The sequence below is a fragment of the Callospermophilus lateralis genome, unplaced genomic scaffold (assembly GCF_048772815.1).
Source record: "Callospermophilus lateralis isolate mCalLat2 unplaced genomic scaffold, mCalLat2.hap1 Scaffold_185, whole genome shotgun sequence".
In the NCBI taxonomy this organism is placed as follows: domain Eukaryota; kingdom Metazoa; phylum Chordata; class Mammalia; order Rodentia; family Sciuridae; genus Callospermophilus; species Callospermophilus lateralis.
In genome coordinates this window covers 110337-137920 of record NW_027512877.1, presented here as the reverse complement: position 1 = coordinate 137920, position 27584 = coordinate 110337, and positions in this window count along the sequence as shown.

Below are 27584 nucleotides of genomic sequence, written 5' to 3'. Positions count from 1 at the left end.
GTTATTTTTATTTTTTGTTTATTTCAGCCATGACTCCTCAAGATATTCAAGAATATTCAACAGAAAAGGGCATAAAACATATGTTTCACAGTGTGATAAGTGGAAAATATAGAAGTTGTAATCTTGACTGTTTACAACAAGAGAAAATATGGAAAACTACTAGTGAGAGTGAACACCAGAAATCATATAAAAATTCAGACCTTGTTCACTACCAGAGAATTTATACTGGAGAGAAGCCCTACAAATATAAACAATGTGGCAAAACTTATAGTAAAATATAGGTCTTATTTACCACAGAAAAACCCACATTAGAGAGATGCCCTACAAAGGTAAATAGTGTGGAAAAGCTTTCAGTCAAAAAGTAGGCCTTACTTGCCACACAAGAACTCACAATAGAGAGAAGCCCTACAAATGTAAAGAATGTGGCACAGCTTACAGTAAAAATCACACCTCATTCGCCAGAGCAGATCACATACTGGAGAGAAGCCCTAAAAATGTGAAGATTGTGGCAAAGCTTTCAGTCAAAAAACAAACCTTATTGGCCATAGCAGACTCACACTGGAGAGAAGCCCTACAAATGTAAAAAATGTGGCAAAGCTTTCAGTTGAAAATCACACCTTATCGGCCTCAGCAGAACTCACACTGGAGAGAAGCCTGACAAATGTAGAGAATGTGAAAAATCTTATAGTGAAAAATCACACCTTATTGGCCACAGCAGGACTCACACTGGAGAGAAGCCCTACAAATGTAAAGAATGTGGCAAAGCTTTTAGTCAAAAAGGAGACCTTTTTAGGCACAGCAGAACTCACACTGGAGAGAAGCCTTACAAATGTAAAGAATGTGGCAAAGCTTTCAGTCAAAAATCACACCTTATTTGCCACAGGAGAACACACACTGGAGAGAAGCTCTACAAATGTAAAGAATGTGGCAAAGCTTTTAGTCAAAAACCAGACCTTTTTAGGCACAGCAGAACTCACACTGGAGAGAAGCCCTACAAATTTTATGAATGTGGAAAAGCTTACAGTCAAAAATCACACCTTATTTTCCACAGCTGAACTCACACTGGAGTGAAGCCTAACAAATGCAAAGTATGTAACAAAGTTTTTACTCAAATATCAACTCTTATTTGCCAGAACAGAATTCACACTGGAGAATAGCCCTACGAATGTGAATGAGTGGCAAAACTTTTAATAAAAAATAAAAATTTATTCACCACAGCAGAAGACACCCTGGTGAATGTGAAATGTAAATAAAGTGATAATACTTTTAAAGAAAAACTAAACTTCATTAACAACAGAATTTATACAGAAAAGAACCCCTACAAATGAAAACAAATTAGCAAACTTTTTAATAAGAAATCAATTCATTTTCACCACTAAACTATTTATTCTGGAAAGAAGACATAAATGTAGATAATATAGAAATATTTTAAATTATATATCATATATTATTAGACATCAGAGAAAACACACTGAAGAGAAGCTTTACAAATGAGACCATCGTACCATTTCTCTAAGGAAGAGTCAACATTTAATCCTCACCACAACAACCATAGAAGAGACAAAGTTGTGAAATGTGAAAATTGACAATTGACAATGCTTCCAAAATTTATTCACCAATACTCAGCACCTGTGGATACATACTAGTTAGAGAGAATACAAATGGAAAAAAACATTTCATAACCACATGTTTCTTTAACACTACTTATTTTTGGAGGATTCATTGTGCCCAGAAACCCTAAAAAGTTAAATGATATTTTGAAAACTTATTCAAATTTTAAATTCATTGAACATCTGAAAACTCATACCAGTAGTGAACATTGAACAGATTTTGTCCAAAATGTATACCTTATATAAAAATGAATCATTTATAATAAACACTTTGACAAATAAGAGAGTATAGTAAAGTCATTATCTCTACATTACACCTTGATGTATATGAGGATCAGTAAAAGACATTACCTATTTAAATAAAAAATTACTATTTTCATTTTTGAATACTGGAGAAAAGAATTATATGAAATATTTTTTTATTAGTTTTAACACGAAATTGTAGCATTTTAAACTGTATTTCTTTTTTGTATTTCAGTTTATATTTAGGGATTTTTAAACACGGAGCCACATTCCTAAGCCCTCTCCCCACTTTTTCAAATTTTGAGACTGTCTTGCTAAGTTGCTTGAAACCACACTAAGTTGCTGAGGCTGAATTTAAACTTCTGAAAGTACTCAGATTCCCAATTTTCTTGGATTACAAGCATGGACAATCCTGCCCAACTTATAGTGGATTCTTTACCTATATGACTTGGGTGAATACATGAGGCTTAAAATGCAGCTACATGAGTTTGAGTCATTTCACTGGTAAAAAAAATACTATAATTTGTATTGTAATAGGAGACTCAAAATGGTACTAGATAAACCTATTTTTTTTAATCTGCCTCTTTATTCATGGTATTCTAATGATTTTAATCTAGTCAGTTCAAACCATTTCTGATTAATGAGTATCATCAAGATGGAGCCATGTATTCAAATTCCCTCTATAATCAATAGCAATTCTTCCCATTAAAACTCAAAACATTTTCATAGAGTCTTTGTTATATTTTAAGGAGCCACTCTTGCTTTTGTTTAGCAAAACAGAATCAATTCCACACTGTTGAGTCCCAAAGTAAATGGCAATACATTAACCTAAGCACCGTGAGGAATATAAGAAATACAAGATATCACCTTTGAAATATAAAAAAAATAAGAATCATAAATGCTAAGCCATTACCATCTAAACTATACCAGGGCTTATAAAATGTAATCTTAGATGTTCTACTCACTCTTATAGTAAGAAGCCTTAGACTCAAAGTCATTTTTTTTTGTTGTTATAGTCTATTTTATAATGCTATAGAAAAATACCAGAACCAGGCCAATGTATAAAAAGAGGTATAAATGCATAAAAATATTTTCTGAGGGGCTGGTGTTTCAGCTCAGTGGTAGAGTGCTTACCTAGCACATGCAAGAATCTGGGTTCAATCCTCAGCACCACATAAAAATAAATAAATAAATAAAATAAGTTATCTGTCCAACTACAACAAATAAACAGATAAATAGATAAATAAATAAATATTTTTTGAGTACATACTTCTGAAGATTTAAGTGCTCTGTACCAGAATCTTCGCAGCTCCTGTTACAGCCCCTTCACCAGCATTACACATGAGATGGAATTATGGTTAGGGCTCATTTGAGAGGTAGAGAGAACATAAGGACACAGGAAGTCAGAGAAATCCAGTAAGAAGACTTGCTCTTTTTGTAACAATCTGCTTTAATAGGAACTATCTTGTGTCCCATGAAAATTTCATTAACTCTTTCAAGGGCATCTCCCCCAATGATCTAACCACAATCTACTAGATCTCACTTTTTACACATTCTACTATTTTCCAACTCTCTCCCCTTGGAAACCAAGTTCCCAACACATGAGTACTTGAGGGACATACTCAATTCATAATGAAAGTTATATGAGAAAGACAATGGTAAAAATGAGACATAGAATGTCATTTCTTTGTACTTATAAAGATTCTAGATACTACAAAAAATGCTTTAAAATATATAAATTATTTTAGGTGGAGAATTTATTTTAAAGACAATAGGGAATTCAATTAAACTACTTCTTGAAGAATGAATAAATTTAAATATGACAAGACTAATGGGCTAGGTATATTAAAAGAAGGGAAAAGTCTGTGCAAAAACTCAGTGGATGTATAGTAAACCATGCCTAGGTTTATAAAGAAAATGGTGTGCTTTCTGAATATGCTATATCAAGCCAAATGTGTACTGGCTAGATGTGGTGGCCCTCAAAACCAGAGCAAATATTCATAAGAAAGATGCAGTGGACATCAGTCTCAAGAGCTTCGTATTAAAATATCTGCTTCCAAAGACTACATGATTCTTAGTAAATCTTGGCAGTATTATCTTTCTTTCAATTTCAATTTTAAGATTTCTATGTAGTTGCTGCACCATCTCTTGACCAGACCAATATTTTCTTGAACATCATCATATATTAATCTACACACTGTCTCACATGTTTGTTTCTAGGTTGTCATGGATCCCTCCTAGTAAATTCTGAGATGTATGAGAGGTTTAACAAGTATAGAAATTTGCTTATGAAAAATAAGCCATGTTGTAGGTGGGAAGTAAAAGGAGAAAAGATGCAAAAGTCCTCATCCAAACTTGTATATGCTGATACTACACAAGGTTATTTCAATGATGTCTGCTTTGTGGTAGAGAAGCATCTTTTCTTATACACTATGCAACAAATTTCATCAAATATGGTTGTTATAGACTTTGAGAACACCCAGAGTTATCTTAGTAATTTCTACATTGAAAAACTACTGTTACATTTAAGCAAAACTATTCATTGCAATAAATCTGAAATAGTTCTTTAATATTGCAGAACAGAAAATTGGTGGCATTATTCACTAAATGCCAATATTTTCCAATAACACCAATAGGGGTACTTAACAAAATGGATTGATAATTAAAGTAAAGAGTGAAATGAGACTCAGAAACAACTAATTATGGTAAAAATTATTATTACCTTATTTCAAATACTAGTGCACACTTTTGCTTTTTTCCCAAAAGTTAATCTTTTTTAACATTTTGGTATGATATTTCACTTCATTTATGTAACATGATAAATACTATGGTTTTTTCATATGCACTCTCTGATGCATCTCAAATATATTTGCATACCCCAAGACCTTAACAGATTTCTATACACATTATTCACTAGAGAAACAGTAGTTACTTCTGAAATCTATATTGCCCTTTTTAAATGAGGTCTTGCACTTTTTTCAAATATCTGAAATAATTAGGATGATCTTAGTTCTAATTATCATATAGTAAATTCCTGATAAATATTTGTGAAAAGAATGAAGAAATAATAAGAGCATTTATGTAATCTGTACAATAGGTTATGTGGTATTTCATGTTTTTAGCTACAACTTATTGAATATTATAGCAATCTTACTATGTGGGTAAGATGTGGGTATGATGAACCAATAATAAATAAAAATTGCATGCTGCATTGTTAGTAATTTACCAAGCAATTTATTTTCAAAAACAGACACTCTGATGTGTGGTATTTATCAACTATGATATTATGAATGAATGAAGTAAAGTAAATGAATAATTGGAACTACATACTTGCTTAGGGTGCCTATAATTCATTGTTAAAAAACCTTTAGCTATGTAAGATTTTAATACTGTATCTCAAGTTGTGACTTAAAGGAATTTTGATAAAATGTGCATTAATAATGCTGAAGTCTTTCATTGAATCTTATATCAGTTTATGAAATAAATATGCTATAAGTAATTTCCTCAATTCTAAGTGTCTTATGTTTTAAGAAACTGTATGGACAATTCAAATTAAAGTTAACATAACTAATATCAAGAGCAGAAGCACCACAGGAAAAATGAAAACAAAGAAATGGGAGATTCCACCATTATAGATGTAATTTTCTCAACATCTTTTCAATGTACCTAAGCCAGTATTGATACCAAAATTAATGAGCAACCTCTTCTCATGCTGGGTGGGCATGATGCTGTTACATAAAATGAAAAGAACTGCAGATGTTTCAGAGATACATCTTACAACAGTATCTCACTGTGTTTGACCGCAGCAAATAGCTTCTCAGTGTTCAAATGGGTAAAAATAAAAAAAAAAAATTCAAGTAAAATCCATGTTAAACAATAACAACTGTTTTTTCATAAGAAAACTGTCAATGTTTTTTTTTGAAACAACATGACAATAAACTGTGTCGTACCACATAAAGAAAAGCAACAATTCTTCATTTTATTATTTGAATATGCCAAATATTCTTTGGCAAAATGTCATGTTTTAATTTCACAGGTGTGAATTATATCTGTTTTTCTTTAAATTGCTACTTCTTTAATATAAATTTGTTGAAAAATTATTTCTGCATGTGCTAATTAGTGAAATATAGTGAGGAATGAAAGTCATTTAAAGCTCTATGAATTGCAATCTCAGAATGGTAGGAGGAAGCTGTATATAATCATCAGAAACATATTGAGTACTATTAATTTGTTCCAGATATTTATTTCCCTTAGTATCCAGATTTCACATAAACTAGTTCTTTTAAATTGAGCTGACTACTATATATCATAGGAAAAGCCATCAGAGCAATCAGAATAAGAAATTTAAAAGAGAAACAATCAAATCATAAACATCTGGTTGAAACAACTAGCCAACTGTTGGATCTTACCTTTTGACTTTACTAAATTCCCTTCTTTTTTTTTATAATGACTAAGAGTAAGGTACTTCTATTAAGAGCATAACCAGAACAATTTATGGCAATTTGTTTTTCTGAAACATATAAAATTGACTTGCTAACTCAGAATACAATCTATTGAGTATACCTTTTGGGGTAAAAAAAATGTACAACTACACAACATGAATATTGGCCTTTTGAAAAAAAAGAATGTGATGGTGAAAACCAATTTGGAAAGTTAGTATTGAATATTTTATATCAAAGAAAAAGCAGAAATATTTAAAATACTTTTGATTATTAGATTCGTGTAAAAAAATAAAAGGAAGTGTCCAGGTTGATGTGGTGGTACATACCTGTAATCTCAAAAATCATAGAGTATGAGGCTGAATGATCACAACTTCAAGGCCAGGCTTGGTAACAGAGACCAGGTCTCAAAATAAAATATTGAAGAATTGTGAATATATATGAGTAATAAAGCACCCCTGGGTTCAAACCCCAGGACTATATAAAACTGTAGTTTTCAAAATTTACACCCAAATCAGCAGCCTCCACTCTATCTGCAACTATGTAAAGTTCTAAAAGGAAACTAAATTTAGCCATACCTACTATTAGTTGTCTGATATTGACCATAATTTTGAAATAAATACATGGAAGACCCTTCACAAAGTATTAGGGGTTCCCATTATTTTTTCGAATGGCAATGAGAGAGGGAAGAAAACCAATTTGGCTTATGGGGCCACTTCTTTCTCTTAAGACCAATGAGTCAAATATTAAAAGGCATTAGTGTTTAATTGATTATCATTTATGTAATCATTATTATGTGATTTTCTGCTTAATCTGCATTGGGCACTTTATTATTTCTGAGTATGAGCATCTGTACAGACCACTACACCCCAGTCTGTTATTTAATAGTTACAAGTCCTGTGTTCATTCATCATCAGTTAGTTATTCTATTTTAAAAATAATTATGTGTTGCATTCTTTGTCTACAGAAAATTTATGAAGGTTAAAAACCAGTAATCATTTTCACAAATTTGATTCTAAACTTGTTTTCATCGCAAAACACACACCAGAAGTAAGAATGATTTCTTTCTCTAATTTATTAGCCTTTCTGACATCCAATATCAGGACATGAATGGTGCTCATGGAGAGATGTTCTTACCATCAAGAACAATCAATACTACTTTCTTCTATCGCATCAAATGCTACAAAAAGTGCACATTTTACTGCGTTTCATACGAAAAACTTGACTTTCCATTATTTGTGTTTAGTGTGTATTTACTTTCTTTTTCATCACTTTGTTTTTCTCTATATTTTGTAATATTCAATTTTGTGTGTGTGTGTGGTGAAGAAAATAGACCACTAGAATTTTCTAACTTTTGCTACATTCAATCACTTGACTACTCACTAGCTAATATTTCTATTAAAGCATCATTTTAAAGGTAAGACTGAGGTATGCTAACAAAACTATTTTCAAGGTCTACTGCATAATCAGCATAACTTTCTTCAGCTCTGCAGTTAGAGCCACTGTTTCATCCACAAACTCTGCTACCTTTGTGTGATTTTTCTTCTATATTGAGTAACTCTCTTTGAAATGAGGCACAGAATACAGCTTTTTAGAATTTTATCATTAATGAAAATCTATTATTATTTATCATTAATGGACAGTCTGCTTCAGTTAAGAATACCAGGTTGAATACTAGTTTTCCTTTAAATCTTGAGATTATTCTTTATTTATCATCTATAATCCATCATTAGTGATAAGTACTTGGGGTCTATTCATGCTTTCTTGAAGCTGACCATGGTTTTTCTTTTCAGGATATTCTCTTTGTTTTAAGCATAGCTACTTGAGAAATTCTGGAGATATGTTTAGCATATTTAAATTTTATTTTCTTGATTATAGCATTCAATCAAAATGGAATATTTCCAGACCAGATTTTCTTTCCAGTATATACATGTAGGAAACTGGGTAAAATATTGAAAATACAATGTTGGTTTTTTAGACACCAAAAACAGGCATAGCAGATGAGTGAAACCATAAGCAATAAGTGCAGACTGGTGAAGTGAACTATAACTATATTTTTAAAATTGTTCTTAATAAGTGCAGTTTGATAAAGTGCTGTTACCATAAGTTTTAACTTATGGATAAAGGGGAAGTAAGAATAATCAAAGTATACCAGTGAAAGAAAAACTTGAAGTCTGGCACCTGGGAGCAGACTGTGTGGGAAACTTCATGTTATGATACAAAAGAATCCCCCACTTTCCCTTCTCCCTCTCACCCACTTAACCTCACAAAAAACCACAAAGACGCTTAGAATAAAATGTTTCAATTCAATAGTCACACTCTATACAAATACAAAAAGAAATTAAAATTCAACTGAACACAGAATCTTGTGTGCAAAGTTACGGGGATCTGAAACATCATATAAAATGTTAGGTTAAAGATGATTCTGTGTTTTATTTTTTTTTTTTTGTGTGTGTGTGTGTGTTCTGTTTTTTTCATAGGGTGTGGCTATTCCTTGGTCACCTGAACTCAGCAAAGAAACTGTTTTTTTGATGAAGTATCAGTGGCTGACCTACATTAAATACAGACAAATATTTAAAAAATTTAAAACGCCTAATTATGAAAAAATATATTGCTGCTTTCTCCCTGCACATTTTTCTTTTTAAAGTATTTTTTAAAGTTTTTGATTTTTTTTTAATCTTGAAAAATAGTGAAAAATTTTGGCAGAATTTAAAACCAACTGCATAAGGGTCTGGGAAGCTGACAGGCTGGATCAGGGCTGGGAGGAACAGACAGAAAGGGATCTTTCCCTTTGTTACTGGAGGCCAACTATAACTAAAAAGAGGCAAATATCAATAAGTGTTTGTAAAGCAGGAATTGATACAGATTATCAAGTTAGTATCAGTTATACAAAATTCATATAATCAAGAAAATAGAGAAATCATGAACAGGATTAGAAAAAAATAGGTGTAAATTTTATTTTTAGAAATTTATTGATGATACATAAAAAATAAAGATGAATTTTATATTTTCACTTTAAATGGATGGCAGAGAGATATGTGAGTCAAAAACCCTACTTAAGTTACAAAAGCATAATCAATTGATAGCTTCTACTTATTTTACTGTCTATCTTCCTTGGCATTTCCCCTGAGGTCACACTTGTAGAGTGTGACCAATCACTAAGCAAAAAACTAACCAAGAAGTTAGTCATGAACCTACACTCTTTCTCATAAGACCCCAATCAATTTCAGAGCAAAGGTGTGATACAACACCTTTTCATTTCCTTCTTTGGGAAAAGGTCCCTTTTGCAAATCAGATAGAAAAGTAAATTGGCCAACCTCTATCAAAATATTACTAGAAATAAATATGAGTTATCTTCATTTAGAAGTAAACTGAAATAAAATAACACCATTGTACAGCATCTTTCAGGGTTAGCCTTTAAAAAAAATGGAAAAAAAAAACTTTTTCTAAAGAGCAGAATACTTGGCAGCACACTTCATCCACACTTTCATGTAGAAAAAGAAGTTACCTCAGGTAAGAAGGTACATAAACTAATAGAAAGAAATCAAGACTTGGTCAAGGGTCTAGAAAGAACTTTTGATGACTATAAAATTTGGGGGGTACAGTAATAAGGATGCATCTCTGAGAGAGTCAATGCAGTGTTAATATCATGGAATTTGATGCTATCACATACCAAAGTACATACATCATGGACAATGTACAAGACAACCAAGTTGACAACTGGATTTGGCTAGTTGTTTTTATCCAGCCTCGGATGCTGCACAGGATGAATGAGGACTGAGTACCATAATGGTTTCCATCACCACATTTTATCTATCAAATTCCTCTTCCAAATATCCACCAGCTAGGAGGAAAGGTCTATCTCTAGGTTCTTGTTAGAGCATAATTCTTTTCATCATTCTCTCATAATAAATTAACAAGTGGACCTCAGAAATAATTTTAACCAGAAAACACCAAACATTTTTTTTACATTTTGCTTTTACAGATAATAAATGCTAAGCAAGCATCACTAATAAAGTATCAATAGATCATGCCTAAAATTGAATCAGACCACATTTAACAAAAATAAAGATATTACTATTGTCTATGACCATGGTATCCACTGTATTGTCATCTACAAAAGAAACAAAAAGCTACTGGCATGGTAGGATATTGGAAAATGTGATGGTGTTGCTAACACTTGTTAAATTTCACATCATATCAGATTGTGCTACCAAGAGATAGACTACATAGATTCAGGAATCAGTGTGTCAAAGTTGAAGAGTCTTCACTCATGATCACTTCGATAAATTGGCAATTATATTTTCTTACACCATTCCTCTGCAGCCTGCAGTTTTAGAAATTCTAATTATTTAAGAGGACACTTTTCCAACAGGATGTTGAACAAGATTCCAAACAAAATTTAAACTGCACCTGAGAACTTTAAATTCTATGTACTAAGAAAACACAAAGGAACAGAAGAAATTACAATCCTAGCTAGGTCACTTCACTCTCCTTACCAGAAGGACATTTATTCCATGTTGCAATAAAGACAAAAATCAGATGATTCAATCTGAAAACAGATGATCCTATTTTCTACTTCTTAGTACTCACTTGCCCTACAGGAATGGTTAAAAAAAACAGTGTTGTATTTGTTTCTTGAGAAAATTATGGTGAGCAGGCTCAAATGATTTGGGGAAGAGTATGAGTTTCACTCACTCAGCTAAGTTATAAAGATCAAAAGAAGTATTTTTAAGGGATTTAAAATGAACAGCAGAAAAGACATAAGATGACCATTAATTTGATATTCAGTTTACACAGATGTCAAAACTGTAATTAATTGCACTGTCTTCCCTTTTTATAAGGAATACAGTCTCACTAGTACCATGAACTACGTACAGAACTTAGACTGAAAAGTGAATTTTTGAGGTGTCACTATAGGGAACTGTTTTTTTATGGCACCATTAGGACTGAAGGATTCATTTCCCAGACAATTGTTGAAAGTGATCTTTTCAAAATACTTTCATCAGTAGAAGAGAGTTTTTCTGGTGATGACCATTCAAGGCTTTCTACACTAAAGACTATTTGAGACTCATGTAAATCACAGTCCATGTCTGATGTAGAAATACAAATGAGAGTGCAAGACAGCCCCAAAATTTCACTTTGAGTAAGCAGAAGCCTCCTTTGAGATAAGACTGCAAACCCAGATTCTGTGATGGTTCCTTCTCTTTATTTCCATTGTGCTGATCTGAAGCACACTCACTTATGGACTTCCAAGATGCCTAGTCATGGTCTTAATCTCCCTCCTGGGGAGACCTAATTAGAACTCAAATGCATCCTTCATCTGCTTCCAGACTTTCTGTTTTCCAAAAGTTCTTTGAAGTCTTTTGTCACTGGAGATCACCTCCTCTGTTGATGTGGTGTTTATCTCATTTTATGTTTCTCTTTGACTGTTACTTTAATTCATTGTGGGTAAAATAGACTTGTATATATGAAAATCCAGATCTCTAGGTAAAATAGTTAGCTGAGTTTATAGGCTTATAGTCAAAAATATTTAATACATTTTATTATGAATTTAGATCCATGATTAAAATTGGAGGAAATAAAATACTTTATAAGGATGTAATTCTGCACTACAAAGTTATCATTGTTTTTCACAAAGGATAAGAATTTTGGAAGATAACATAGCACCAAGAAAAAGAATCACTATTTTTTATATTTAGTTGTGCTTGAAAGAGAATAATAATGTCACCATAAATTGATGATATAATATAAAAGAAAAACCTTTATGACCAATTCTGTTTATTTTTGACAAAATATATTTGAAGCAAAAGTTCAAAATCCATGAATCTCCTCAAAATACTATAAAGATACAGTGAATAGCATTTCTTCACAAATCATGTAATTTTTGTGATATTATCTAAATTTTCTAGACATAGATATAGAAGCTAAATACATTAATATTCTTTCTCAAGGCACATTTATTTTGAAGCATATTTCCTTAAATCTACAAATGCAATTAAATTTTATTTATCATACACAGATCAGTACATCAAAAATGACCAAATACCTGGAAAGAATTTCATTGGCATATTTCTATCTTTTAAACAATAAGGTCTAATATATCTTCTACCTTTTCAGTGACACATAATTTTTAAATTTCAAGTAAACTTCTCCTTTAGGATCAAAATGCACATTCGGCATCCTCTAGGCTTCTAGGATTTGGGATTCTGTCTCATTTTTCAAGTCTGGGAAGTTTTCTCGTATTATTTCATTGAATAGATTGCTCATTCCTTTGGTTTGGAGCTCTATACCTTCCTGTATCCCAATGACTCTTAAGTTTGGTCTCTTAATGTTATCCCATATTTCTTGGATGTTCTGCTCATGGTTTCTTAACAGTCTTGCTGAGCTGTCTATGTTCTTTTCGAGGTGAAATACTTTGTCTTCATTGTCTGATGTTCTATCTTCTAAGTGTTCTACTCTGCTGGTAGTATTCTCAATTGAGTTTTTAAGTTGGTTTATTGCTTCCTGCATTTCTAGGATTTCTGTTTGTTTGTTTTTTATAACCTCTATCTCCCTGTATAGTTGATCTTTTGCTGCCTGGATTTGTTTGTGTAATTCATTGTCGAAGTAATCTTTCATTGTCTGATTTTGCTGTCTAATGTCTTCCTTGAGACTCCAGATCATCTGAAGCATGTATATCCTGAATTCTTTATCTGACATTCCACCTGCTGCAGCTGTTACCTCTTCTAAAGTTGAGTTGACCTGCATTGCTTGTGGTCCTTTCTTTCCTTGTCTTTTCATATTGCTTGCGTTTCTTTCTGCTTGGTGAAACTGTTGAGTTTTTGAAAAAATTTTCCCCCTATATATTTATATTGCTCTTGTATAGTTGAAAAGTCTCCCTTGCAGGGTTGGGCGGCGGTCTGCCTACCTTGCAGGCGCGGGTGGTGGCTCTGATCTGCCCCTACTCCAATTGCGGTGATGTGACTACCGCTCCGGCGGGCCGCTGGGCCTTTCTCGGGCTCGGGCGAAAACTCTGCTCTGCCCCTACTCCAATTGGGGTGACGTGTGTATCACGCTGGCAGGCCACCGGGCCTGATACGCTGGTCGGTTGCAAGTCTTCCTACCTTGGAGATGCGGGCGGCTGCTCTGCTCTGCCCCTCCTCCAATTGGTGTGACTTGTCTACCACACCCATGTACCGCTGGGCCTGTTCCGGGCGCGGGCGAAGGCTCTGCTCTGCTCCTACTTCAATAGGGATAACGTGCCTACCACCCCGGCCGGCCTCTGGGCCTGTTCCACCGGTCGGTTGCAGGTCTGCCTACCTTGCGGGAACGGGCGGTGGCTCTGCTCTGCACCTACTCCAAATCGGGTGACGTGTCTATCGTGCCAGCAGGCCACTGGGTCTGTTCCACTGGTCGGTTGCAGGTCTGCTTACCTTTCGGGCGTGGGTGGTGGCTCTGCTCTGCCCCTACTCCAATTGGGGTGACGTGTGTACCACTCCGGCAGGGGGTTGGGCCTGATCTGCCGGTCTGTCACAGGTCTGCCTACCTTGCAGGCATAGGCGGCAGCTCTGCCCTGCCCCTCGTACCACACCTGAGGACTGCCCTGATCTGGGCACGAAGGCTCTGCTCTACCCCTACTCCAGTTGGGGTGACGTGTGTACCATGCTGGCAGGCCTCTGGGTCTCATCCGCTGGTCTGTCATAGGCCTGCCTAATTTGCGGGCATGGGTGGTGGCTCTGCTCTGTCCCTACTCCAATTGGGGTCATGCCGGTGGGCCGCTGGGTCTGTGCCAGGAGCGGGCAGCAGCTCTGCTCTGCCCCTCTGGCTTGATGACAAAGTGAGAGAGACTCGGGTGTTTGTGACTCACTTTCTTTACCACGAGACCAACTGTTTGTGTCGCCGCTGGTATCGATGAAGTTCTCTCCTCCGCGGCTTTCTGATGACATCAGATCTCTGCCGTGTTGGTATCCCACGCGAATGGCAGCATTTCGTCTCCTTTGGCGGCTGACCAAAGCAACGGGTGAGTCCTGACCGGTCCTCACAAGCCCCGTCTTCTCCGATGGAAATCCTTCCTCTAGCTTTGGGAGCACCCCAATTTTGCTGGAAATTCCTAACAAGATAGCTTTTAGCCTTTCTAACTCGTCATTCTCCAGGCACAAAGATGCGGTACACGGGGGTAATGCACTCCCTTCGCCGCCATCTTCTATTCTGTCAAGTATTGATATTGTGATATCTCCTGTAGTTTTATTGCATGGAGTAGCTGATTTTTTCTTAACTGGATCTGTAGTTCTTTGTATGTATTTTTAATATGATTTTTAAAAAGTGGTATATAGACTTGTGTACATGTTCTAAGTGATATCTCCCTTCTTTCTCAGTTATTTTTGCATGGATCAGGAATCAATAAGTCCTTACTGTTATTGTTTTATCTTCTTGACAAAATACAAATGCGCTTTTAGGAAATGTTTCTCTTGAAACTGAAATAGCAATCAATTCATCACCTCTTCATGTGTTCCAAATGGTAACAAGATATCTGCATTGGTAGCAAATCATAATTGATTATATAAATTTAATTTAGAGTAACATGTTTACATAAACTTTGTGAGAATAGCCAAGCTTTCTGTGTTTATTAATTTCTCCTACAATAACAGTAAGGGTGGTGATTATTGCATAGGAAGAAAAACTCTGATATTCAATCATTCTTTTGGGTGATAACATACAACTGAATTTTTAACATGAAGTAATTTCCTCACAGGATAACAAAGAAGAAATAAATTTATAACCTGCACTTTATTGAAGGTAATAGCTTTTCTACAAGGGGTGAAACATTTTATTTTGTTTTTATTTTCTTAAAATGACATAGACTAATTCTGAGAATGTACTTAAGCACTTTATTTATTTATATATATTTTTGGATGTTGATGGGTCTTTATTTTGTTTATTTTGTTTATATGCAGTACTTAAATGAAACCCTGTGCCTCAAACATGCTAAGCAAGTGTTCTACCATTGAGTCACAATCCCAGATCCAGGCACAGACACAGGTCTTTCAGCTCTTTCTTGATGTGTAGAATTTCTCACCCATGCCTCTGCTGTCTTGATCTAAGTATCCATACATTTACTTCACATTGATACAGTGATTTGATGCACATACAGAATACCATTTATGCAACAAAACAGCATGGTTTACAACTTAAATCAATTTTAAGCATTCAAGCTAATTAGAGTCATAAAGCTATAAGAATAGGGCCTTTTAATCCACTGGTATATTTAACTATTTTAGATGGTTGGGCTTTTTATACAAAAAGTCATGAAGTAGTCCTGAAGAATATTTGGATTGAAACAGGTGAAAAATAATGGTTGAGGCCCACTGCTCTTTTGTGTTTCACTAATATTAATTCAGAGACCATTAGGAGCAGCACACTAGCTGAGCTGAATAAAGATGGCCAATTTCAAAGAAAATCATATTTTATATAATACAGGACCTTTTAGATCACATCAGGTTGACTCTTTTGGAAAGCAAATGTGTAAGCCATGCAGTTCACAAGACATGACATGGATCATCCAAATTCCACATGGCTTGTGAGGCCTCTGTTTGGCAGCAGAAGACCCTCAGCACTGGCTCCCACAAAAGAGATTCCTGCAGTCCAATATTGGGATTAGAAAATTGTAGTAAACTATGGTGAAAGTAATTTTGAAGACAGATGCATTCTGTTTGTTTCCAGAAAAAAAGAGTAAGAAAAATATGAGTTAAAAACTCCTTTTCCATGAAATCCTATTTGTTTTGCTTTGTGAGCATACCCTATAGAAGAAAATAGAATTCTGACTGTGAGGGGAAATCTGGACCTCCAGTGATTGTTATAGAAGAATAGGAAATGTTGACACCAAGGGTATGCTATCAAATACTTAGCATAGGACTGCCTACTTCTTTGAGAGAAGGCTCTGTGGTAAATATAAAATGCTGATCAAATCTTTTCTTTTGGTTTCATTAAGCCAAAAGTTTTATTTGATGTTTGAGATCCATTGTGCTTTGAAATATAATCTTCTTAGCATCCCTGCCCTAGGTTTTTATGAAAGGTGATTTAGCGTACTGTTGTGGGCTAACATCCATTTCTTCTTTTTATGGGAAACATTTTCTACTTAAAAAAATGAAAATGGCCAATACTCTTTAATAGGGAATTTTATTCATCATTGAGTGGAGGCTTTCTTAAAATATTTTTATTCAAACACATATTTTTTTTTGAGAGAGAGAAGAGAGAGAGAGAGAGAGAGAGAGAGAGAGAGAGAGAGAAAGAGAGAGAGATTTTTAATATTTATTTTTTTAGTTTTTGGCGGACACAACATCTTTATTTGTACGTGGTGCTGAGGATCGAACTCAGAGGCGTGCACATTCCAGGTGAGCACACTACTGCTTGAGACATATCCCCAGCCTCTTCAAACACACCTTTTATTTAAAATATAGAAATGACTGGCTTTACAAAGCCAGTTATGTAAAAAAAAATTCAGAACTTTAAAATAAACAGATCACTCACATTATATTTTCTACAAAAATATTTTATTTACCATTATATTTAGAAAAATATAAAAGAATCAAATTATTTCACAAACATATAAAAGTTAACCTTAGATAGAACATATATACATTTATACATAGTGTTCTAGAGTGCACATGCAAAAACATATTCTAAAATATATATAAGATTTCATCGACTTGGAGAAAAATTTCAGGAAGTATCTAGTATTGATATTATGTAATACACTTTCACGAATAAGTAATTACAAAATCGTGTCTAAACTTGTGAGAAATAGTTTCATATGTTATCTTTATCCCCCAAAAAATAAGTTTTCATAGATTTATCAGAGGATACATAATCTGTCATTCCTCACGGTCTTATCATGCATTCACTTCTTTTCTTATTTTTAGCATGGATTCTTTAGTACATTAAGACTTCTTTCTTCATTTGTATATTAAGTTTTTCACTTCTACCTATTTTGTTTTACTTTCTTAATCACTCTTTGTATTCTGTCTTTCTGCATCTCACTCAAAGAATAGATTTAAATGAGACAATATATTATTTTTTAATAAATGAATATATTTTAGTTGCTTCAAAAGTATTTGCTTTTTTTCATAATATGTTATAGTTATTCTTGAGTTTTACAAACTCCACAATGGAATATATACAACATTTCAACATATATAAACATGCTTTTTTATTTTTGTATTTAAATATTTGATTTCCTCTGAATTTGCTCACAATCTTTTATAACATAATTTTTAGATTTTATTCTAATTTATTATAAAAGACAGTAGAATGCATTGTAATTCATATTACCCAAATAGAGTACAATTTTTCATATCTCTTGTACACAACAGAGTCACACCATTCATGTCTTCATACATGTACTTAGCATAATGACATCCATCTCATTTCATCACTTTCCTATCCCCATGCTCCCTTTCTTTCCCTTCCTCCACGCTGCCTTATCTATAGTTTTTTTCTCTTCCTCCCATGCTTCTCCCTCATTTCCATTACATATCAGAAATTTTATGTCAGAGAAAACATTCAGCATTTGGTTTGGGGGATTGGCTTACTTCACTTAGCATAATATTCTTCAGCTCCATCCATTTACTTGCATATGCCATGATTTCATTCTCTTAAATGATGAGCATTATCCCATTTTGTATAAAAAGAACATTTTCTTTATCAATTCATATACTGAAGGGCATCACAGCACACTACATGAATGCAGCTACAACAATGTTTATACTACCACAATTTAAAAAATGATTTTACTATCAGATTATAAATGCTTTTTCTAAAAATCTGATATAAAGGTATAAAAACTCTACATTGTTTCTAATGAACATTGTGGATGTTGAAGGTGTTGAATATTTTCTTATATATGTATCATCAGAAATACTATTATTTCTACTAATAAAATGTTTCTAAAATGAAAATATTAAATGGAGAAGTCAATAAAGTAATAGCCTTGCCTCATAATGTATTAGGTGTAAGACTTTGTGAATATTATAGTATTTTTTAGGTGTAAAACCTTAACTAGATTTCATTAGAATATTAGCTTTTCTCATTTAGTAACTTTATAAACTATGATATATCACTTAACTCGGGGATTCTCAGTTTGCTTGTCTGTCAATCATTAATAATTGCTCTCAGATTTTTTGGAAAATTTGAATATGCCCAACATTGTTTTCTTTTTCTTTTTTAAAAATATTTATTTATTTATTTATTTTTTAAAGAGAGAGAGAGAGAGAGAAAGAGAGAGAATTTTAATTTTAATATATTTTTTTTTAAGTTTTGGCAGACACAACATCTTTGTTTGTATGTGGTGCTGAGGATCAAACCCAGGCCACACACACTCCAGGCAAGCTCACTACCTCTTGAGCCACATCACCAGCCCTGTTTTCTTTACTTATATGTTATAAAAGAAATTTTCAGAGTTCTCTAAAGTAAAGTAGCCCTGAAAAAAAGCAAGTGCTCTATACAATGTAGACATGCAGTGGTCATAACCTTTGAGATCAGAACTACATTAACCTTGGTTTCGTATACCCAATCAATTCAAGTTTTGTAAACAAGGGATAAGACAATGTTTTTGTACCATGAAGAAGACCTCATAGCAGGACAGGTAGACACTGCAGTCACATATCCCCATGAAGTCCCAATATCACATCCACTTATCACTTGCACCATATTTTCAAAAAACATCTCATTACATCAAAACTGGTATATGAGATGTAACCTCACTAAAAGTCTCACCAAGCTCAAAAAAATTTGGACACCATACATCGGAGGGAGGAAGCCAGGATCCGATCAAACAGAAACTGCTTGCATTAAGACCTGTAGCCACCTTGGTGATGTAGCTGAACACAAAGAAAAATGAAAGCATGAGTTTTGGTGTTTAGAGATAAGTGTGCAAAAGGCATATTTGTTCTAGGACAAGGAAGCAATGTAAACCATAATTGTAACTATACACTTATAAATCACAATTTTAAACAAAAGGACAGAAAACAGGCAGAGGTATCAAATTAAAGAACAGGATAGAGTTTTTAACTCATAACAGAAGACTTGACAATCCTTACCAAAGGGGTGAAGATGTCCAGAAATTTTCCTTTATGAAGGTAATTTGTGGAAGGAATGAGTTTTTCATTTCTGAAGAAAATTTTGGCAGAAAGTATAGAATAATAGAAGGAATAGCAAAAACACAAAAGTCACAGAAGGAAGCTAGAGTCTAGTAAGATGTTCAGTTATAGGGTTGGGGATATAACTCAGTTGGTAGAGTGCTGGCCTCTCATTCACAAGGCCCTGGGTTTAATCCCCAGTAACACCAAAAAAAAAAAAGTTCAGTTACAAATTTTTATTGTGTTTATCATGATGTCATTTAGAACTATTATTAGTATTATTATTTAAATCAGGATTTGAACCCACAGGTGATTAACTACTGAGCCAAACCTCAGCTCTTTCTTTTCTTTTTTCTTTCTTTCTTTTTTTGCTTTTGAGACTTAATCTTGCAGAATTTCTGAGACTGGCTTTGAGCTTGCAATTCACATGCGTTAGTCTCTAGAGCCAACCAAGATTACAGGCATTTGCCAACATGCCCAGCTTGGAATTTTTTTATGTTATTTTATTTTTATATATCAGGACTTCATCTGACAATGATTGTATTTTCTTTTGCTAATGTTTTGAATAGAATCTGTGCCTTATACCACAAATAACCTAAAAACTCCTCTTTATGTAAATATGATATCATCTTGGCGTGAGTGGAATGACTCTACAGTTCTTTAAGTGACTCCCTAAGTATCATCAAACAAAATGTCAAATCTTTGATATTGTTCCATAAGAAATTTGGAAAATAATGTGGCACATTAAATGTGTATTCTAATAAAATTAAAAAGCCTTGAAAAATATGTCCCAGATACTTGTGCTTTAATCTATTAGGACTAATGTTTTAGACTGTATAGTTGAGAAAATAAATGTTGTTTAGAACCCCACATCTCAGTGATTTATTTAATCAATGTTTATTTCCCACTCTAAAAGGTCTAAAGTGAACAAAATCTAATGGTCAGGCAGGTATACTGTGTGGCTTACATCTGAGATAGTTTTTAGAACTCTGGGGTTCCTGCATTTCATGGGTTTTATCAATCATTTTTTCTCTGCAATTTGTTAGTATCACAAGAGTATGTGTTTTCATCAAAAATATCCACCTTAGTCTCCCAGACTTTAGAAATCTTCACTTTGTGATGGTGTGCTGTGGGAGAGGCATTAGCTTTCAGAATCAGTTTCAGCCTTCAGCACACTTCTTTGTGCTACTTGCCATCTTGAAGTATTTTTTCCAGCAAAAAGTATGCTTAGAGAGTTATTTTGTGTATGGAGATAAACTTGAATTTTTATTTAACTTGCCTCATGGCTGACTCATGTCTCTTAACCAGTGATGAATTTCTATTAATAATTTTACATGAATAATAAATGAAAAGGCATATTTAATAGAATAAAATTATAAGTAAAAATAGAATGAGCCATTACGCCTTTATTAGGATTGCCAAATGAGAAAGAAATTTAATGTAGTTAAAATATTTGTAATTTAAAATTATTGTACTTAAAATATTATAGCAAAAACGGTAACTTTAAAACTGTTTCTTTATCTTAAAATATATAATTGGAACTTTATAACTTAAAGATTATTTTTTCAAACCTGAACTCAATGAATCACACCTCACCAGGTGCAAAACTCAAAAATGAAGGCAGAGAATTTGTATATTAAGAACAAGTTTAATTTTTTTTTAAAAAAATAGATGGATATTATAAAACCTGAAAGATAATGTTGAAAAGATCCTTCAGAATGAAAACAGAAGATTAGACAAGGACATTAAATTTTCCTAACATGATTCTAAAATGAGAGAAATTAGATATGGAAAAGGGGAGATAGAACATGAAAAAATAAAATTTGGTTTAATACTAAACACACAAGCCAGTTAAGCTCTTTTTAAACTAGGAGCTAAACATAAAGACCATGGTGTCTACACAGACTTTATATCCTGTGATATTACTGTGTCTATGTTTTAAACAATTTCATCTGTTGCTTTATGAATTTTTAAAAATGACCGAATTCTGTAATGGAGTCCTTTGTTAATTACCTGATAAATGTTGAATAAGAAAACGTTATCTACCATATCTAGAAAGGCATTAAAATTAATTAATCTATAAAACTAGAAGTAAAAGTGTCCCAGAAATGAATGTAAATTTGCTAGTTTACATTTAACTTCTGGATTCTTAACATGTATCCATTAAATTATAAGATTTGAAGAAAAATATTTTAAGACAGTTTGTACTAGTTATTTGTCTTGGCTAAGGGAAGTCCGACCTCTTAAGACCAACTCCATTCCTCTTTGATATACCCCTAAATGCTGTGTGGTCCTGCACTGGCTTTGGCCTTGTTTTTCAGTTCCTACTCTTCTGTAGCACTTTTTGTTCTGACATTATTTAAATAGTGCTCTCATTCTGGGTGGTTCTACACATTCTGTATTATCAGCAACAAGCACAGGGTAATCATTAATTATTGAAGAAATACGAAGGCAAATTACTTCTAAAAATAGATAAAGAGAGCTAATTATTTTCTTTAACTTTTTTAAGACCTAAATATAATTACTCAAAAACTTGTTCTTCATTTTTTTTTTGGATGTCACACTGGAAAGACATGAGAGAGACACATGGACAGACACAGGGGATGTATAAAACTTTCTGAGGTTAAACCTTGTTGTGCACACCCATTTCTCATGTATTTGCTTAAAATTCTGACTTTTTTTCTCTAATATATAAAATCATTAAGATTTGGTAAATTAGAATGCTTAATAGTTTTGACTTTACATCAAAATTGATTGATATTTTCTTGCCAAGAATTTATTGATTTCATGATCCTCAGATTTTTGAGGCTTACTTAATATTCTTATCATCTTTCTCTTATGCTTGCATTACTCAGAGACAGAATTGCTGTATTCTTTCATATGTATTTCTTAAGAGCAAAAACTTCAGAGTATTTGTTTGGGTATCAAAGGTATTTTAAATTAATGTCATGGTAAAACAACTCTAAATACTCCTTTCTATGTTTTTACATTTTCAAATTGAGGTTTTCTTCAGAGCATATTTTACTGAATATTTGTGTTTCACAATAACAGACTCAGAAATTTCAGTCACTAAACGCCATTTATTTACTGATATATGTCCAATTTGGATTTTTAATTTTGTGCAGCTACAATATTATTTGATAACAATATTAATGATGCTTTCATGAACAAAAGTATATTACAAAAATAGATGTATTTCACTATACCTTAATAAAAATGGACATGTATATGTATCATTATTTAAATATTTATTTTCACCTCTGGGTATATTTTACCAATTTTATTATAAAATAAATCATATAACATTTATTAATTTATGTTTATTTGTTTGTACCATATTTATTTATTATGTTATTGTTGTATACATATTGGTGGTTAATACATTCTGTTTTTTTAAAGAGAGAGAGAGAGAGAGAATTTTAATATTTATTTTTTAGTTTTCGGCGGACACAGCATCTTTGTTTGTATGTGGTGCTGAGGATCGAACCTGGGCTGCATGCTTGCCAGGCAAGTGCGCTACTGCTTGAGCCACATCCCCAGCCCCAGGTTAATACATTCTTAAAAAGAAAATGCTATTTAATAACCATAGCAATGGTATATTAAAGAGCTTTATAAACTACACTTTTAATACATATTTTCTTTTATCTTTCTAAAACCTTCTAGAATGTGTAAATTTATAAATATACACATTGAGAAACAATAGATCCTATGGCAATAAGTAATATATCAAAGTGTCAAAACCTGATAAATTCAGTGCTAGAATTAACAGTTTTCCTGAATTGCAGGTCAACGATGTCTCTAATGCAGACAGTAAGCAAAACATTAAAATAACTAAATAACTGTAATTGAAATGATTCAGCAAACTATTAGGCATGGCCATATATGTCATCAATTTTAATCAAATATATATTAGATTTACTTATAATATATAGGTTAATTTATTCCTTTATGATCACTATCTCTTCTTTGAGAAATGACCTCTAGTAAACAGCCTCATTTGGCCTCAGGATGTGTGTACAGTAAGAAAAAAAGTCTCAAGAGTTCTATTATATTCATAATATATTCACATATTCCCAAGGCCTTTCACATACTGGTCAGTCACACACAGCAAGCAATTTGAAAGTTCATGAAGTTTTGCAACATAACATTGTTATCCTTGCAAGCCATTTCTAAGAATTCAGTGTGATTTATTGAAAACATCAAGGAAAATGAATATGTCTTTTTAAACCCAGAACTTGAAATGACACTGGACTCAAGAGTTATCAAGTTTATGAAGACAGGAGTTATGTGTTATGGCTTCTGTTTATCTGCAGAAGAGCTGTCAAGGTGAAAGGGGTTGTGTGAGAATGGCCTTAGGCCTGAACCTAAGCAACTCCTGTAATGCCAGATTCATGAGACCCCAATAGACCTCCAAGAGCTGAATCTCATGCAGTCACACAAGAGTGTTTATTGTAAGCTCAAGCCTGGACTCACAACCATTTCAGATACAGTGGTCCCAAAGAGTGAGTCTTGACCCTTAATTCATTGAGGATTAATAGATTTTGGGGGATATTGTATGCATCACAACATCACATAGCCAATCATTTCACATCACAGAAAAGTCAAACAACAACTCTTAACATTGATTAGCACATTCATTGGCAGAAGCAAGTTGTGTAAGGGTGATTGGTTAGTTCAAGTTGTGGATACATTTGAACCGATTGGTTTAGGCCATGAGAGGTTGCAAGAGTGTATATGATAAACTTGCCTAATCATGTTACCAGTCAACAAAACTACTGGGAAGGTCACCTGGTGTTTCAGGTATTTTCTGTGTCTCATGATTTTTGTGGTACCTAGGGGGTTGCTGTGGGTCCTAACCTAGTGTAACTGAGTCAGGATCACTTGGCATGGAAGATCGCTCCAGTTATTTACAGACAAACAAATCAGCAGGGTTGGTATATGCCTAGGAGCACTCTGAGTTTTTCCATGGACAAGGGTAACTCCCCCTTTTGGACAGGCTTTGCTCTGAAGTGGCTGGTTTCTCAAAAATGGAGTCTCATCAGTTTCTCATTCCATTTAAAAAACTCCATTTTGAAACCTGAGGTCATTAATAGAGGTCACTTTTCACCAGGCACACCCACAGAGCCCTCTAATATGGCCTCAGACAAATTACTTGCCCTCACCCTGATAATCTGAATAAAGCCTCTGGCAGGCTTTCCTCTCCTGATAAGAGTGAAAGGTGAGAATATCAGGATGGAGACCACCAGACCAGATATTTCTGACCTCAGGGTAAATGAGAAATCTGGTGGCACCTGATAATTACAAGGTATGGTAAAAAATAAAAAATAAAACAAAATTTAGTATAAAAATAGAGCTAAAAACAGGGATTTAGCCAGCCTAAACGAGTATGTACTCCAGCTGGAGAGCCTGATGAGGACCTACACTGACATCCCATCACTTGCCTTCATTTTCCTATTCTCTGTGTGATCCTCACTGCTCTCAAACTCTACCGCCTTGTCTGGATCTTTGTGAGAGCTGCAACTTCTCCCTGTGACCCTCTCCTCAACTGGTCATCCACTCCCCACCAGGAAAAGCCTGTTTTGTTTTGGGACCTGATTACTGCTGTCTGAGTGAGTGTGCATCTGCAGGACATAAAGCCTAAGGTTTGAGAGTTTTGAACTTAGCATTCAGAGGAAATGTCTGTCACTTGCCTGTCATGATTAAATCTGTTTTGCAATGTTCAGAATTAATCTAAAATTGTTTTCTGGGAATTAATTAATCTAGAATTGCTTGGTGTTATTTGATTATCTCCACTGCAGAGCCTATCATTAAGGATTGTTTTTTTCTTCATTAGAAACCTATAGAGTAAAGTTGTATTAAGAATTTGAGTGAATAAAGAATTGAAAGGTGGCAGAAATGCATGGATATTCTTTATTTCTCCCCTTGACTGCAATGTCACAAATTTGCTCCCTGGAAACATGTTGTCATTATTTTTAAAGTATTAAATTAAGGAATTCTTATCACTAAAGATTATTATTATCTTCAATTCTAAATGTTGAATTTACTTTTGGCATTATCTCTGTCCTTTCACTGTTATTGTTATGGCTATTTACTGGTAATGAGGCCTTGCTTTTCCAATGCTGAAGTATAACACCAGAGAAGCACATCAAGACAAGTTTAGAGTGGAAAGTTGAAGCTTTATTAAAGGACAGCAGAAAAGACTTCTCCCTGGAGGAAGAGGGGGACCCAATGAAGTGGTACCCCCTTTCTCCACTGAACAGTCCACTTCACCATGGCTGATTTGGGAACTGTCAGCCAAAGAGTCTCTGCAAAATAGTTCAATGTAGATAAACTCTCTATTTTTGTGTTGCCCTGTTTACTTGGCCACTGGCCAAGGTGCTGGACACCCCCTTACTATTTTCACAAATATATCCAGTATAGTACTTTGAAGAAATTGCAAACAAGGCCTCTGGCCTTGAGCTAGGCTTCACAGAGATGTCTACATTTTTAAGATAAGTTACAAATTGGCTCCATGGTAACAGCTGGCAGAGGGAGGAAGAAAGGATAGAAGAAGTTCTCCTCTTCTCAAGTGTTGTCCTTGAAGGGTTAACTTGCCCAGACAGTGAAAGAAAAAGCTGCTTTTATGTGAACTTCTGCAGACTGTAAACTTCTGAGCCCCTCTACATACATGCTGGGTATAAAACTCTGAAACTCCCTGAACTAGGAGGGATTGATTAATAACAGCAAAAGGTGTGCTCTCTGAACCTGGATGTAGCCAAATAAAACTGTTTCTTTCTATCTTCAGTGCCTTGCTTCATTTGTCCCTACAACAAACTGGGAAACAGCACTGGAGGGAGTACTGTCACATGTGATGAGTCAGGTTTTGCAAGAGAAAACACCAACTGGGCTGCTATCCCATACATCTTTCCTACTTAGAGTAGCAATCTGACTCTGATTATCACCCCCAAACCTCTCCCCACAACAAGAGTCCTTTACATATAAGGGTCTGCTGACTGTCCCATGTCAATCACATGTTATTTGGAAGCTAATGACAGATCCACATGGCTCCACCACAGATGTTTTATCAGACACCTGCACTCCACTGCTCCAAGGCCAGTTCCCAGCAGGCTCCAACTCAATGGCATCTCTGTTGTACACCATTTTTATGAATTCCAGTCAATTAAGGAACTATCTGGTTCAGTAATGATGAGCAACAGGAGATCGGATGGATCTCCAGTTCTGAAATTCCTGGTCATGAGAATTTCAAATAATTCACTGTATTGGTCTAGACATCATTCAAGGATAAGTAGGTGGCACTGTGGGTCTTGATTCATTCAGGAACTATTAAGGGGGTGAGAAAACTCTATTCAAAGAATAATATATATGAGAGAAAGAGAGAGAGAGAGAGAGAGAGAGAGAGAGAGAGAGAAATATATATATTAAATACATGTAAAAGTAGCAAAAGATATGCAAATCCAAATTCTAAAAAGAACATATATCATTCAAAGATCACAAAAATATTCATTTGACTCATACAAAATAGGGGTAGGAATGTGGCTCAGTGTTAGAGTGCCCCTGACTTCAATCCCTGGTCTCTCCCCTGCCAAAAAAAATTGGACTGAGTAAATAGCTCAGCATGTAGAGTGCTTGCCTTCTAAATATGAGGCCCTGGGGTCAATCCTCAGTACAGAGATTGAGAGGGGGGGGGAGGGAGAGAGAGATTGAATTTACGTGTAATTTAAATTCAAGTTAATCCCACTTCTATTTCTTCCTGCCACACCAGAATAAGAGTTTCTTGAAATGTTTGGAATGTTTCTGTGGTTATTTATTTATTTATTAATTTATTTATTATTTACTTATTTTTATTTGGTGCTGAGGATCGAACCCAAGACCTTGCATGTGATATGTGAGTGCTCTATCACTGAGCCAAAACCCCAGCCCCTTCTGTGGGTTATTTTAATGAAATGGTCTGACCATAAATAAGTAAATAAACAAATTAATTAATAAATAAATACACCCTCAATTGATGACCCATTACAGTTTTTAAAAAAAATTTTAAATGAGACACATAGACCTCATTTAGGAGAGATTCATTCTTTTTAATGTCACCTAATATTATTCTGCTTTTTTCTCATGTGAAAAATCTCAGAATTATAAATTAAAATAATTTAAAAATGCCCTCCAGTTCTTGAAGAAAA